Source organism: Gadus macrocephalus, chromosome 16, assembly GCF_031168955.1.
Source record: "Gadus macrocephalus chromosome 16, ASM3116895v1".
Classification (NCBI taxonomy): domain Eukaryota; kingdom Metazoa; phylum Chordata; class Actinopteri; order Gadiformes; family Gadidae; genus Gadus; species Gadus macrocephalus.
In genome coordinates, this window is record NC_082397.1 from 19,171,372 (window position 1) to 19,183,344 (window position 11,973).

Below are 11,973 nucleotides of genomic sequence, written 5' to 3' on the forward strand. Positions count from 1 at the left end.
ATAATCAAGAGGACATACAGGCAGTTCAAATAAAAAGAGATAGAACTTTATTGATCTGGAAACTTCATAAATATGCAAGATTGCTCCATATAATACCATAGTAACATAGTAAACGTATGTAGGCCTAAAAAATTCAGTTCAATGTTATTGCTTAAGAAACAGATTCCTTCCAACTAACTATTTACGAAAAGTGCAATCAATAATTAATATAAAAGTAAATGTTTACATCCCACAAACTAGTCAACATGGTCAATTGAAAGCCTGTACAAAACGACCCTGGAATAGTCAAATGCAGCTTTACTGCGGATGAATTAAGCCAAATTGCATAAACATCCAATGGTAAACAGTATACAAATGCAATCAAGGTTGCACTCACACAAGGCCATCTGGCCGTGGCCGTCGCAACTGTGGCCTGGCCACGGTAGGCTCTTGTACATACGCCATCACGTCGCTAGCATCCAAACAATTCTACCAAACCTTAACCAACTAGAGAAAAATGGAACAAAACTTTAGCACACACCCAGTGACTAATCACCTTGTCCAGGGGTGTTCCAACGTGGTTTACCAGAGGGCCTTGTGGACTTAAAGTAAGCCACACATTTGACAGACAGCATTGAATGACGTTAAACTAAGCTAATCTACAGGTTACTAGTGCTAGTGCAATTACATGAGCATTTTGCACAATATTTTACTCTAATGCTACGTAAAGCAGGCTTCTTCAGAAACCCGTAGCCTGCTACATTGAAGGGTAACTGTAACAAATCCTGACCAAGACCGAAAGATGGCTCTGGAAGCCACTACGGCCCACGCAGCAGATTACTGCGTGGACCGTGGTGGCTTCCAGATCAACCCTTCGGTGGACCATTCATACACATGTATTCCGAGGATGTTTTGAAGACACTGGAGTCCCATGGCACTAGATTCCTTTGAAGACTAAGTTGGTATGGGGGGGCCCAAAGGGGGCCCCCCCATAGATCTTGTCAGTCATCTAACACCTGTTAAGAAAAACACACACACATCACAAGATACAAATCAGTAAAGCTAGGTTAACAAACAGTGGCGACATGCATGTCAAGGTGCAAAGAGCAGGGATACTGATGGCTTGTGTCTGAGGAGACAGCCCAAAAACGTCAACAATTAATAAAGGAAAATAACTTTTACTCACTGCGGTGGTCTGTTTCGAAGTGCCATGTTGGTAGCAATATTTGTCTGGGCTGTTCAGTCAAATGCCCACAAAAACAAACACGCAACAACGCATACTTTCAGTTTGTATAAAGTGACAATAGTGATCTGCAATCTAGATCGAAAACTTTCAACCCTCACTAAACTCAACCTCGATTGACACAGGCCGATGCGAAAAGTAAACCAAACCCATTGTGTTCACCTTTAATAAAGGGGTGCGTGACAGGTGATCTCAATTAAGAGCTAATCAGAAAGAACACACTGATCTGCCATGAGTAAAGGCTTGATTCCACCGGACGCGTTACGGCAACGTTACGGCAGCGGCACGTCTTGGCCGCGGTCACCGCAGCAGATAGGTTCCACTCTAATCAATGAGACCATTTCCACAGGGCGCGGCTGCGGAACGTCTCAGCAACGTCCCAGGACCGGCTTGCCGTGCCGCAGCGCTATCATTCCGTAGCATTTCTATTTTTGCCGCAAGCCGTTGCTGAACCGCGTCAATTTCAACAGAGCAGATCGATCAGGGCAGGAAGTGAAAAAGTAAAAGCCATAGAGCATTCCGGTCAATTTTCAAAATAAAACACAATAAATAAAACACCAACATTATTACGTCATGACCGGTGGCACCAGGTCAGCAGTCAATCAATCAAAGGGTCTCAAATCATCCTTTTTATAAGAACAATGTCAGAAAGGACAAAGCCTGGCATTTAATTGCAGTAGTTTTGGGAGTGGAAGGTGAGTACATTAGGTTTAGGATTATCGCGGGATCTCGTGATCTCGCGTGAATACGGCTGGCTCGCAAGGCAGAGTTGCGCTGCCGTAACGCGCCCGGTGGAAATGCAAGCAGGGCAAAGCATGGACATATTAAAGGATGGACCACAGACTGGAAAATGGCCGCCCATTCATTCCTATACAAACTGCTCAGTGGCGCAGGGTAACATACAGGAGCGATTTACTTCTGCGTTATGTGGCCAAGACACGTGACCTAGTCCGTGACGTACCGGATGCAGAGATCTTCTTCTTCTTCTAGTTAGGTGGAGGATCATAGTTTTTCCCCATATACCGCCACCTACTGGACTACTACACAGGAGTTTGTGACAAGGACGTTGGCAAATGATACTTTAAATCATAAAAATAAATTCAAAGAAAAAACCTAACTAACGAAACTAAATAAACAAAATAAAACAAACTAACAAAAGAAATGAATAAATAAAAATAAAAAAAATATATACTTAAGGTTAAATTATTCTAATTAGGTTAGTATCTTTTAGCTAATTTATCAGCAATTTCATTGCCATATATTCCATGGTGGGCTGGTGAATTGAATAACTAAACCAAGGCTTATAATATTTAAAAGAAGATGCTTTACCTCTATCACCAAATCTTCACGTATTGAATTATCTGTTATAAAACTTAGTATCTACAACCCATCTAAGAGCGGTTATTATTGTGGCCATCTCGATTGAGTATACTGATAAAGTCACCCACTCTATATCCATATCCTTTTTCAAATTCTGGAATATATATGCCAATACCACATTGTCACCAACTTAGTATCTACAACCCATCTAAGAGCGGTTATTATTGTGGCCATCTCGATTGAGTATACTGATAAAGTCACCCACTCTATATCCATATCCTTTTTCAAATTCTGGAATATATATGCCAATACCACATTGACACCATTCTATTATAGCTGATAACCAAGGTACACACTGTAATACTATAATCAAGAGGACATACAGGCAGTTCAAATAAAAAGAGATAGAACTTTATTGATCTGGAAACTTCATAAATATGTAAGATTGCTCCATATAATACCATAGTAACATAGTAAACGTATGTAGGCCTAAAAAAATCAGTTCAATGTTATTGCTTAAGAAACAGATTCCTTCCAACTAACTATTTACGAAAAATGCAATCAATAATTTATATAAAAGTAAATGTTTACATATCGACCAGCAACGAAGTTGGAGTAGCCTACCCAAATAATGAATTGTAATACACCAACATTGTCAACCGTCATACATACCTAACCATAACCCTGTCATACATAGCCAAGCAAATGAAAATGAAATACCTACCAACGCAACTGAAATGTTAATATCAGACAATTAACAATATTATGAAAATTACGTAGGTCTCCCATAATCATTCAGGTAATCAATACGTCCGTGCCTGTTACAGCTATTTCAATGATATGTGTGTTATATATCCGTGTTCAACGCCATTCATGTTAAGTAAAAGGACAAATCTCAGACTTTGGAAGTTAATGGAGTTAATGGAAGTTAATTCAGAATTTAATTTAATTCGGAAGTTAATGGAGCCGTGCACTTCAAAATAGGACCATAGCAAGGAGCCGTTTGTTTCAGTACGACTCCTTTCAGCTGCCCACCCAACATAAACTGCTAATAAAACGCTTGAGGAGGCGTTTTGAAAAGAAAAAAAACTAAAATTTTTTTAGAACAGGGTAGAAATATAATTATGAGCCTTTGATTGATATCCAGACATTTTTTGCGGAGACACAATCCTGTTCCCCACTTGTATTGGAGTGGACGGCGATATCTACTTCTGGGCCACATGAAATGACGGACCCCCGTCCACTCCCAGCTTAAACAGCTGCAATACCAGGCTTGGCCTCTGAGCACTGGTGGATTGCGGAAGTATGCGCCTATCCTGGGGGCCTGGGTGGGAACCCCCAAAATGACCCCATGACCCCCATCCTGATCCTGAACACCTCAGTGACCCCATGACCCCCATCCTGGTCCTGAACCCCTCAGTGACCCCATGACCCGTCAGCTTGATCCTGAACCCCTCAGTGGTCCCGTCCATGTCCTGAACCCAGCGTTAGTTACAGTGGTGTTACGATGACAATGGTTACACAAAAAAGCAAAAAAGAGGCAAAGAGGCTTCAAACGTCGGGCTGGGAAGTCACCAGCTGCTCACAGACATGCCCCACGCGCAGACACAAACAACACACCATTTAGTCACAAACATGGTGCTGCGCATCCCTAAACCCACACGCTGACAGGCCCCCACAGAAGCTCTCGGCACACTTATCGGCTACACTAGGAACTGCTTGTGGGAAGAATCAACACATTTTATGCCATGAATTATCTTTCTTGATGTATTTTGGGCGCAGCATAAATCTACTTCAGCACCAGATGGGGCCTTCAAATCGGGCTGGCGTTAGTTTCGATCAAAGTCCCCGCGCCGACACACTCCCATGTGTTCCAGGAGCTTCATTAGCGAGCGTCAGCGCCAGCTCTCTCCAGTCGGTTGTTTTGTGAGTCTCCAGTGAGTGGTGAGACGGACCAGGGAGAGTGGTCCCCTTGTTTTGGTCGTTACATTCCTGGGACCTGGACACATGGTGAGCTGGTCCCCTTAGAGAGTTTCCACAGAGAGGACTGAGGCGCTGCAGATCACAGTGTGATCTTGTTAACTGTTGAAGCAGACCCAATAAACATCGCAGCCAATCAGCCTAGGGTTGTCAGATGCCCTGTCTATATAGCCAAGCTTCAAAAGGTAACAGTAAAGTGCTTTGTAGCCCAGGGCTGTAAACGGCTCCTTATTATCCCTGTTTAACTCCTGTTTACCTCCCATTTACTTCCTGTTTACCTCCCATTTACTTCCTGTTTACCTCCCATTCACCACCCGTTCGCCTCCCGTTTACCGCCAGTTTACCCACTGTTTAACTCCTGTTCACCCCCTTTTTACCGCCCGTTTACGTACGACATGAGTATCACTCTCATGAGGATGAGTCTGATCAGTATGACCCGAGTATCACTCTAATGAGGGTGAGTCTGATCAGTATGACCTAAATATCGAACTCATGATGCAGGTGAGTCTGATCCCGACGTGCCCGGAGCCGTCCCAATTCACATGAAACAAAGTAGCTGTGACCAATGGACCAATCCTGGCTCTAGCTGCCAAACCAGCCCACCTGCACCTCCCTAGTCCCCCACTAGGGGCCTGAGGGAGCCTCCACCTCCCTAGTCCCCGACCATGGCCTGAGTGAACCTGCACCTCCCTAGCGAACCTGCACCTCCCTAGTGAACCTGCACCTCCCTAGTGAACCTGCACCTCCCTAGTGAACCTGCACCTCCCTAGTGAACCTGCACCTCCCTAGTGAACCTGCGTCTCCCTAGTGAACCTGCACCTCCCTAGTGAAACTCCACCTCCCTAGTGAACCTGCACCTCCCTAGTGAACCTGCACCTCCCTAGTGAACCTGCACCTCCCTAGTGAACCTGCACCTCCCTAGTGAAACTCCACCTCCCTAGTGAACCTGCACCTCCCTAGTGAAACTCCACCTCCCTAGCGAACCTGCACCTCCCTAGCGAACCTGCACCTCCCTAGTGAACCTGCACCTCCCTAGTCCTCCACCAGCCAGCCCCTTTAGCTGACTGGAACAGTGAAAATGCAATGGATCGTTATCAAGTTTTGTTTTCAATGTACTGGTCTAAGGACTGACCAGCAGTCTTCTTTCTCTGCTTCCCATTTATCTGGGAAGCAGATATCTCAAACAAAGATTAACTGCTGCTTTACCAAATACCTGCTTCAATGGGCTCAATGGAAAATAATTCATTCATAAGATATTGCATTTAAATGCGAAGAAGTATGAATACTGCAATGATGAATCACACATGTGCAAACATGTGTCTGGCATCATGCTCACACCTGGACATTGAAAAAGACTCCCACAAGAATAACGATGCTGGTGGTGGGATCTGGATGCATTGTAGTCGTGGTGTTGATCCTAATTATCCCACTCTAACACTAACAAACTAACACTTTCAAAAGCCCCATTTAAAAGGCACAATCAGTGAAACATACCGCTAAGCAGCACTCAGCCACTCTCATACTGAGGTGTGGTTTAAAGACGATGTGCAGATGGCTAGTCAGCAGCTGAATAGTAATAACAAGAGCTTCAAACCGCTGAAACTCTCGCTGAAGCAGCAGCTCCATAAGACGCCTGGGGGGCATAAGGCCAAAAGTAAGTCACAATTTGGAGATATCAGGGCACACACACACACACACACACATAAATCTTCATTCAACAACTTTATTTTGCAATATGCCAAGCAAGTGAAATTAGTAGGCCATAAAGTGTGAGGGTTCAGACTACACAAACCAAGATTAATTTAAACAAAGTACTGTCCGGCAGCTCATTTCAATCCCAACCACATTAGTTCTTTATGTTCTTTATAAATCCTGGCTTGGTGGAAGAAAGGGTCTGGATTTAGGCCTTCCTAGGGAGTAGACTGGGTCCTTGGAGGGCACGTCCTTGTTGGTTGACATCATGTGCCCTTCACGTCTCACAATAACCATCTTGTGGTGTTAGCAATGTTTTGCCCCTCCCTCCATCCATCACATGCCTGGCAGTGCATGTGCAAATATCAATCAATCAATCAAACTTGAATTTCCTCATCAAATGTTGTAATAGTATACAAATCCAAACCACAAACCATGGATCCTAAAGTTGAAAAGTAATTATCCAAAGAAATGTTTTGTCTGTTTTTATTTCGGGGAATGACAAACATCTTGCGTCCATGTTTGGAGATGGGTTAGAGAAACACATGAGCACCCTTTTGATGGGATTTAATCCTGAGAGGTTTTGGGCTTGTTCCCAGTGGAGAAGGGGAGAATATCTCTCAGAAAGCAGCATGACTGGTTTAAATCTTCTTCTTTATCAAAAGGCGACGCAGAGCTCTGCTGAGGAACAGAGTGAGCCCTCGTCCGTCACGCTGGTCCTCGGAGCTAACCAAGAACTGATCTCAACTTGGCACTGGTGATGTGGTTTCTATGCCACCTCCTTTAGGAAGCACACACGGGCCCCAAATGGCCTGCCTATAGGGCCCTTTCAGCCCCGGAGGCCTCCTGTTCTCCAGATGTAAGACCCCAGGATTATCTTCCACTGATCACCAACATAGCCCTTTTCAACATCCCAAGATATCAGAGACGATTGCTGATTAGCAGCAGGAAATGCTCTGCTTAGGTTCGAAGTGGTTGAGATAATTAGTCAATTAGGAATGCAGATGCCTGGGCTGCCATTGCACCTATTAATCGAACTAGACAGTGGTCTTAAAAAGGTGCTGAGGTGTAGAATAAAATCCTCCTGAATCTGGAAGCTGGGGTGCATAAGTCAACAACCCCTCATAATGGCATGCACCCTTGCTTTGCGTTGTTCCTCCTGCAGTGGATGATTATTCATGAGTCTGTCTGTCTGGCAGGCTGCAGACAGGGCTAACAGACTGGGTCAATGTACCCAGTGCCAGGTAGACAGCAGCTCCCCAGCTGTCAGACAAAGGCCATGCTGACAGGCCAGAGGCTCAAAGGCTTCAATTATTTCTGGAACATCTTACACAACTTTTCTTCAATTTGCATTTCTTCCCCATCTCAGTTCAACCATAAGTCTCTAATATGAACCCACAATCCAAAGTCACTTTTTTGATTATTTCATGGCTTAAAAGAACCCCCAAAATGCATCTAACTAATCAAATGTGGTTGCTCGCCCTCACAGACCTTTCGGTGGATGGCCACAGTCCCTGAGGGCATCTCTCAGGACACTCTGCCACAAACCGACCAAAACAATGGTTTCCAAGGAGGATAATTTGATCGATAAGGACCAGACCAACCTGGAAGCTCATGTTTTATGAGCTCTTGTTTAGTCTCTGCCCTCTCCGACTCTACAGAGAGGAGGGCTGCTGCTGCTCTTTTCTATCTATTCAAGGAATCCACATTGATCCGAGAGCTACATGACAAACACGCAGTAGCGAATCGCTCTGCGCAGCCAGAATACTACTTTGAGGGACCTTTTGAATGGTGGACTGCAACAATAGTAGTTATGATTTCTTAAACAAACAAAGCAGATGTTTACTTTCCACTCCTGCAGTTCAACCCTTGGTCTCTACGTCGTAGACCAAGAAATAAAGCTGAGACCAGACAAACTACTATACTCTTAGCCAAGCAATTTATATCGCTGGCACGCATTTAGGAATGAAGGATCGATTCAATTAGTTTCTATTTGGATGCGGTGAAACCAATTTTATTGTTTGTGAACAATGGGTTGAGCTAATGTAACAATGTTCTGTAATAACTGTAGTCAAAGTGACCAGAGGGGCAGAGGAACTACAAAGTCACAACCGGTGATAAAGCGCAGCGCACTGTGATAGATACGTGGTAGATATAGGTATACACATACACAACCTGCAGCAGCCTTAGCACCTCCTAACAAGGCAGAGTGTCCCAGGAATCCCTCTGGATAGAGCAGTGGAAGCAGCCAGTAGAGTTACCTTCATGAGCGACGCCAAACTGCTGAGAACGGCCGGCCTTCCTCTGGCCAGGCCCTGGTCCCTGCCCTGACCGCGGGCCCCCAGGCCCTGACCCCGGGCCCCCAGGCCCTGACCCCGGGCCCCCAGGTCCTGACCACGGGCTGGGCTCGCTCTGATCAAAGGGGCCGGCCCACAGCCTCTCGGCCCCTGGTGATGGTCCATAGGAGAAGGTGCTGCCCCGGCAGTGTGAACGACACTGGGGTGTGTTTATGGCTGCGGCTCCTTGTGTGAAAGTCCACTGGGCCCAGATTCAGTTGGAAAGAAAGGTGTGTTTTACAACTATGTCAATGCTTTGGTGGGGGGGGGGGGGGGCAAGACAGAGCTGAAGGGGGTGTGGCTCTAAAAGGGGAGTAGTCCTGGGTTCCAGCAGGTGTGGGGACTTCCTGATGTGGGGTGTGCTTTGCGGTGGGTTCCAAGAAAGGCAATGCGGCCTATAAAATGTATATTTACAGATCATCGCATATACTGTCCACTCTTAGCATTCAATCGGGTGGAAGATTCCAGCCTGATAATTTATTCACATCTCCTCTGTTGATGCTGCCACTCCAGAGTCCAGATGCACCTAACAGTATTATACATTAGTCTTAGTCCCCCTATCAGGATAACAAGATGGGAACTGGTAAGTCTGTTCCACGGTTTGCTGCACAGAGCATTGGGGATTCCCCGCTACGAACTGTGTAGGGAGGTAGCCCCCTCTTGTGGTGATCCCACATAATGCAGCCTGGCAAGACAGAAAGCGATGGTTTATTGTTACGTCTTCGACTGACACAACACATTGCACTGAACAGTTCTGTTGTGTCCGCTCCCCCCCATGCCCAAAGGGGGAATCCCTCTTCCTGCTTCCCAAAGAGTCTTCATCCATAACACCCCGAGTCTGACCGTTTTGGGGGGCCAGGGTTAGGGGGTCTTAGAAAGTGGCCTGTGAAGCTTAACTTGACTAAATAGTCCAATTGTTTATCCTGGGCTGTGTGATGATCTTCAACAGACAAACACCAGCAGGCACAGAGTCACCTTCAAAGAGGATGTAAAGAAAGAAGACACAAAAGAGCTGGGCCATTCGCCAACAAGTGGAGCCTCCACACGCGAGCACACACACACACACACACACACACACACACACACACACACACACACACACACACACACACACACACACACACACACACACACACACACACACACACACACACACACACACACACACACACACACACACACACGTCATAGTCAAAGGTGGATTTAACTTTTGTCCAACTATCCTCTTGATCCCGAACCCCGGCAGGCAAACACCTGCAGAGACCAGGCTGATGCTGCGAGCTGGACCTGGTCACCGGGACCCAGACCTAGTCACCAGGACCCAGACCTAGTCACCAGGACCCAGACCTAGTCACCAGGACCCAGACCTAGTCACCAGGACCCAGACCTAGTCACCCGGACGTGAGGTGGACCGCACATACACTTCCGTGTGAGTGACACATGAGTGTCCAGGCCAGCAGGGGGACACCATGAACGGAACCCAGATACCGTGAACCCAGATACCATGACGGAGAGCAGAGTGAGCAGGGGCTTTAAGGGATGATTTGAACCCATTAACCTATCACAGAGTGAGAGATCAAGAGGTCATGAGGTCCCACTGAACCAGGGTGAGAGTCCAGACCCTGTGCGGGGGGGCTGCCAGAGAGCTGGACCATGATGGCTGCATATCAATAAGCTAGTTGTGACGAGTGGTCCGAGCTGCTGGCGGCAGTAAGGGGGCCCTTGGGCCAGGAGGGTCCTGAACACTGCAGGTTCTGTTCCCTTCTAACTCACAGTGGTATATTGAGCAAGGTCTTCTGTCTCAAGCGCCGCTGCTGGCCAATAACGTCAGGACAGAGATGACAGAGGAGCTGAATGCATGAATGAGTGCAAACATACAGAATTATCTTGGAAGTAGTTGATGACCATCCCTGTGCTTCCTCCTTTGGGCCGCTACAGTATCGGCACTATAGCGCGACACCTGGCAAGCAGAAACACAGCAGCACACAGAACAGCATGGCCTGCAGACCAGAGGCTGGTGGTGCAGAGGCAAAGGTCCTCAAAGGCCCAGGGACAGGGGGAGGCTGGGGGACCAGAGGGACAGGGACAGGGGGCGGATGGGGGACCAGAGGACCAGGGACAGGGGGAGGCCGGGGGACCAGAGGACCAGGGACAGGGGGAGGCCGGGGGACCAGAGGACCAGGGACAGGGGGAGGATGGGGGACCAGAGGACCAGGGACAGGGGGAGGCCGGGGGACCAGAGGGACAGGGACAGGGGGAGGCTGGGGGACCAGAGGACCAGGGACAGGGGGAGGCTGGGGGACCAGAGGACCAGGGACAGGGGGAGGCCGGGGGACCAGAGGGACAGGGACAGGGGGAGGCCGGGGGACCAGAGGGACAGGGACAGGGGGAGGCCGGGGGACCAGAGGGACAGGGACAGGGGGAGGCTGGGGGACCAGAGGACCAGGGACAGGGGGAGGCTGGGGGACCAGAGGACCAGGGACAGGGGGAGGCTGGGGGAACAGAGGGACAGGGACAGGGGGAGGCCGGGGGACCAGAGGACCAGGGACAGGGGGAGGCCGGGGGACCAGAGGCCCAGGTCCTCACAGGGACAGGGACAGAGGGAGGCTGGGGGACCAGAGGCCCAGGGACAGGGGGAGGCTGGGGGACCTGTCCAGGTCCTCACAGGGACAGGGCTTACGTTACAAAGGTAAATATAGCCTTGCTAGCTAGATTCCACACAGGCGCTCTACATTCCGCCCAGACCTCCATGCCAAAGTGTCTCATGGTTGTGAAAACAGACGGTCCCTCCCAGTGGGAGATAATCATTACATGATGTAAAACTAGACACGTAATGTCAAAATACAACTTTAATTTCAAAAGACAATTTTAAAGTCCTCAAGATGAAGTAAATTTGCCTCACCCAACCAGTTTCTTTTTTTTTAAATAATCAGTGGCAAATTTGAACACAGAAATTATTATTTCCCTTAACGCACAACAATCATGTAGCTCCTTATTTTAGGAATGATAACAAGATCAAAAGTTGATTAACCCAGATTAAAATATCACAACAATATTGTATCCAAACAGTGTGCCATCTGTATCTCATTCCACTATGTATGGTCACATATAATTTGAGTTATTGCTAAATAGATTCCTTACCCATGGAAACCCAAGTTTGTAGATTCCATGGAAACAGGCTGCTCCAAGTTTGTTATCATTTAGTATTTTTAATTGTCACAATAAGTCTTGGGCGTTTATTATTGCCAATTTTGTTGCCTCAGTGCACCAAAAGAAAAGAGGAAGATATTACAACAGGGATTGGTCTGTGACTAATGACAGGCAGTGGTGCCACACCCGGCGTGGTGGAGGAGATACGAGTCGGTTTGTTAGAAGCCCAGCACACTGCACTACCACACCTGTGGGCCGGCCTAGCCAGCAGGT

The 11,973-nt window shown here is 47.4% G+C and overlaps 1 protein-coding gene across 13 annotated transcripts in view; it reads right to left on the bottom strand.

The window, feature by feature from the left end:
* The window catches only part of phldb1b (pleckstrin homology-like domain, family B, member 1b), a 69,531-nt gene that overhangs the window by 21,489 nt on the left and 36,069 nt on the right, over positions 1-11,973 (bottom strand). The gene's annotated exons all lie outside the window — the stretch shown is intronic.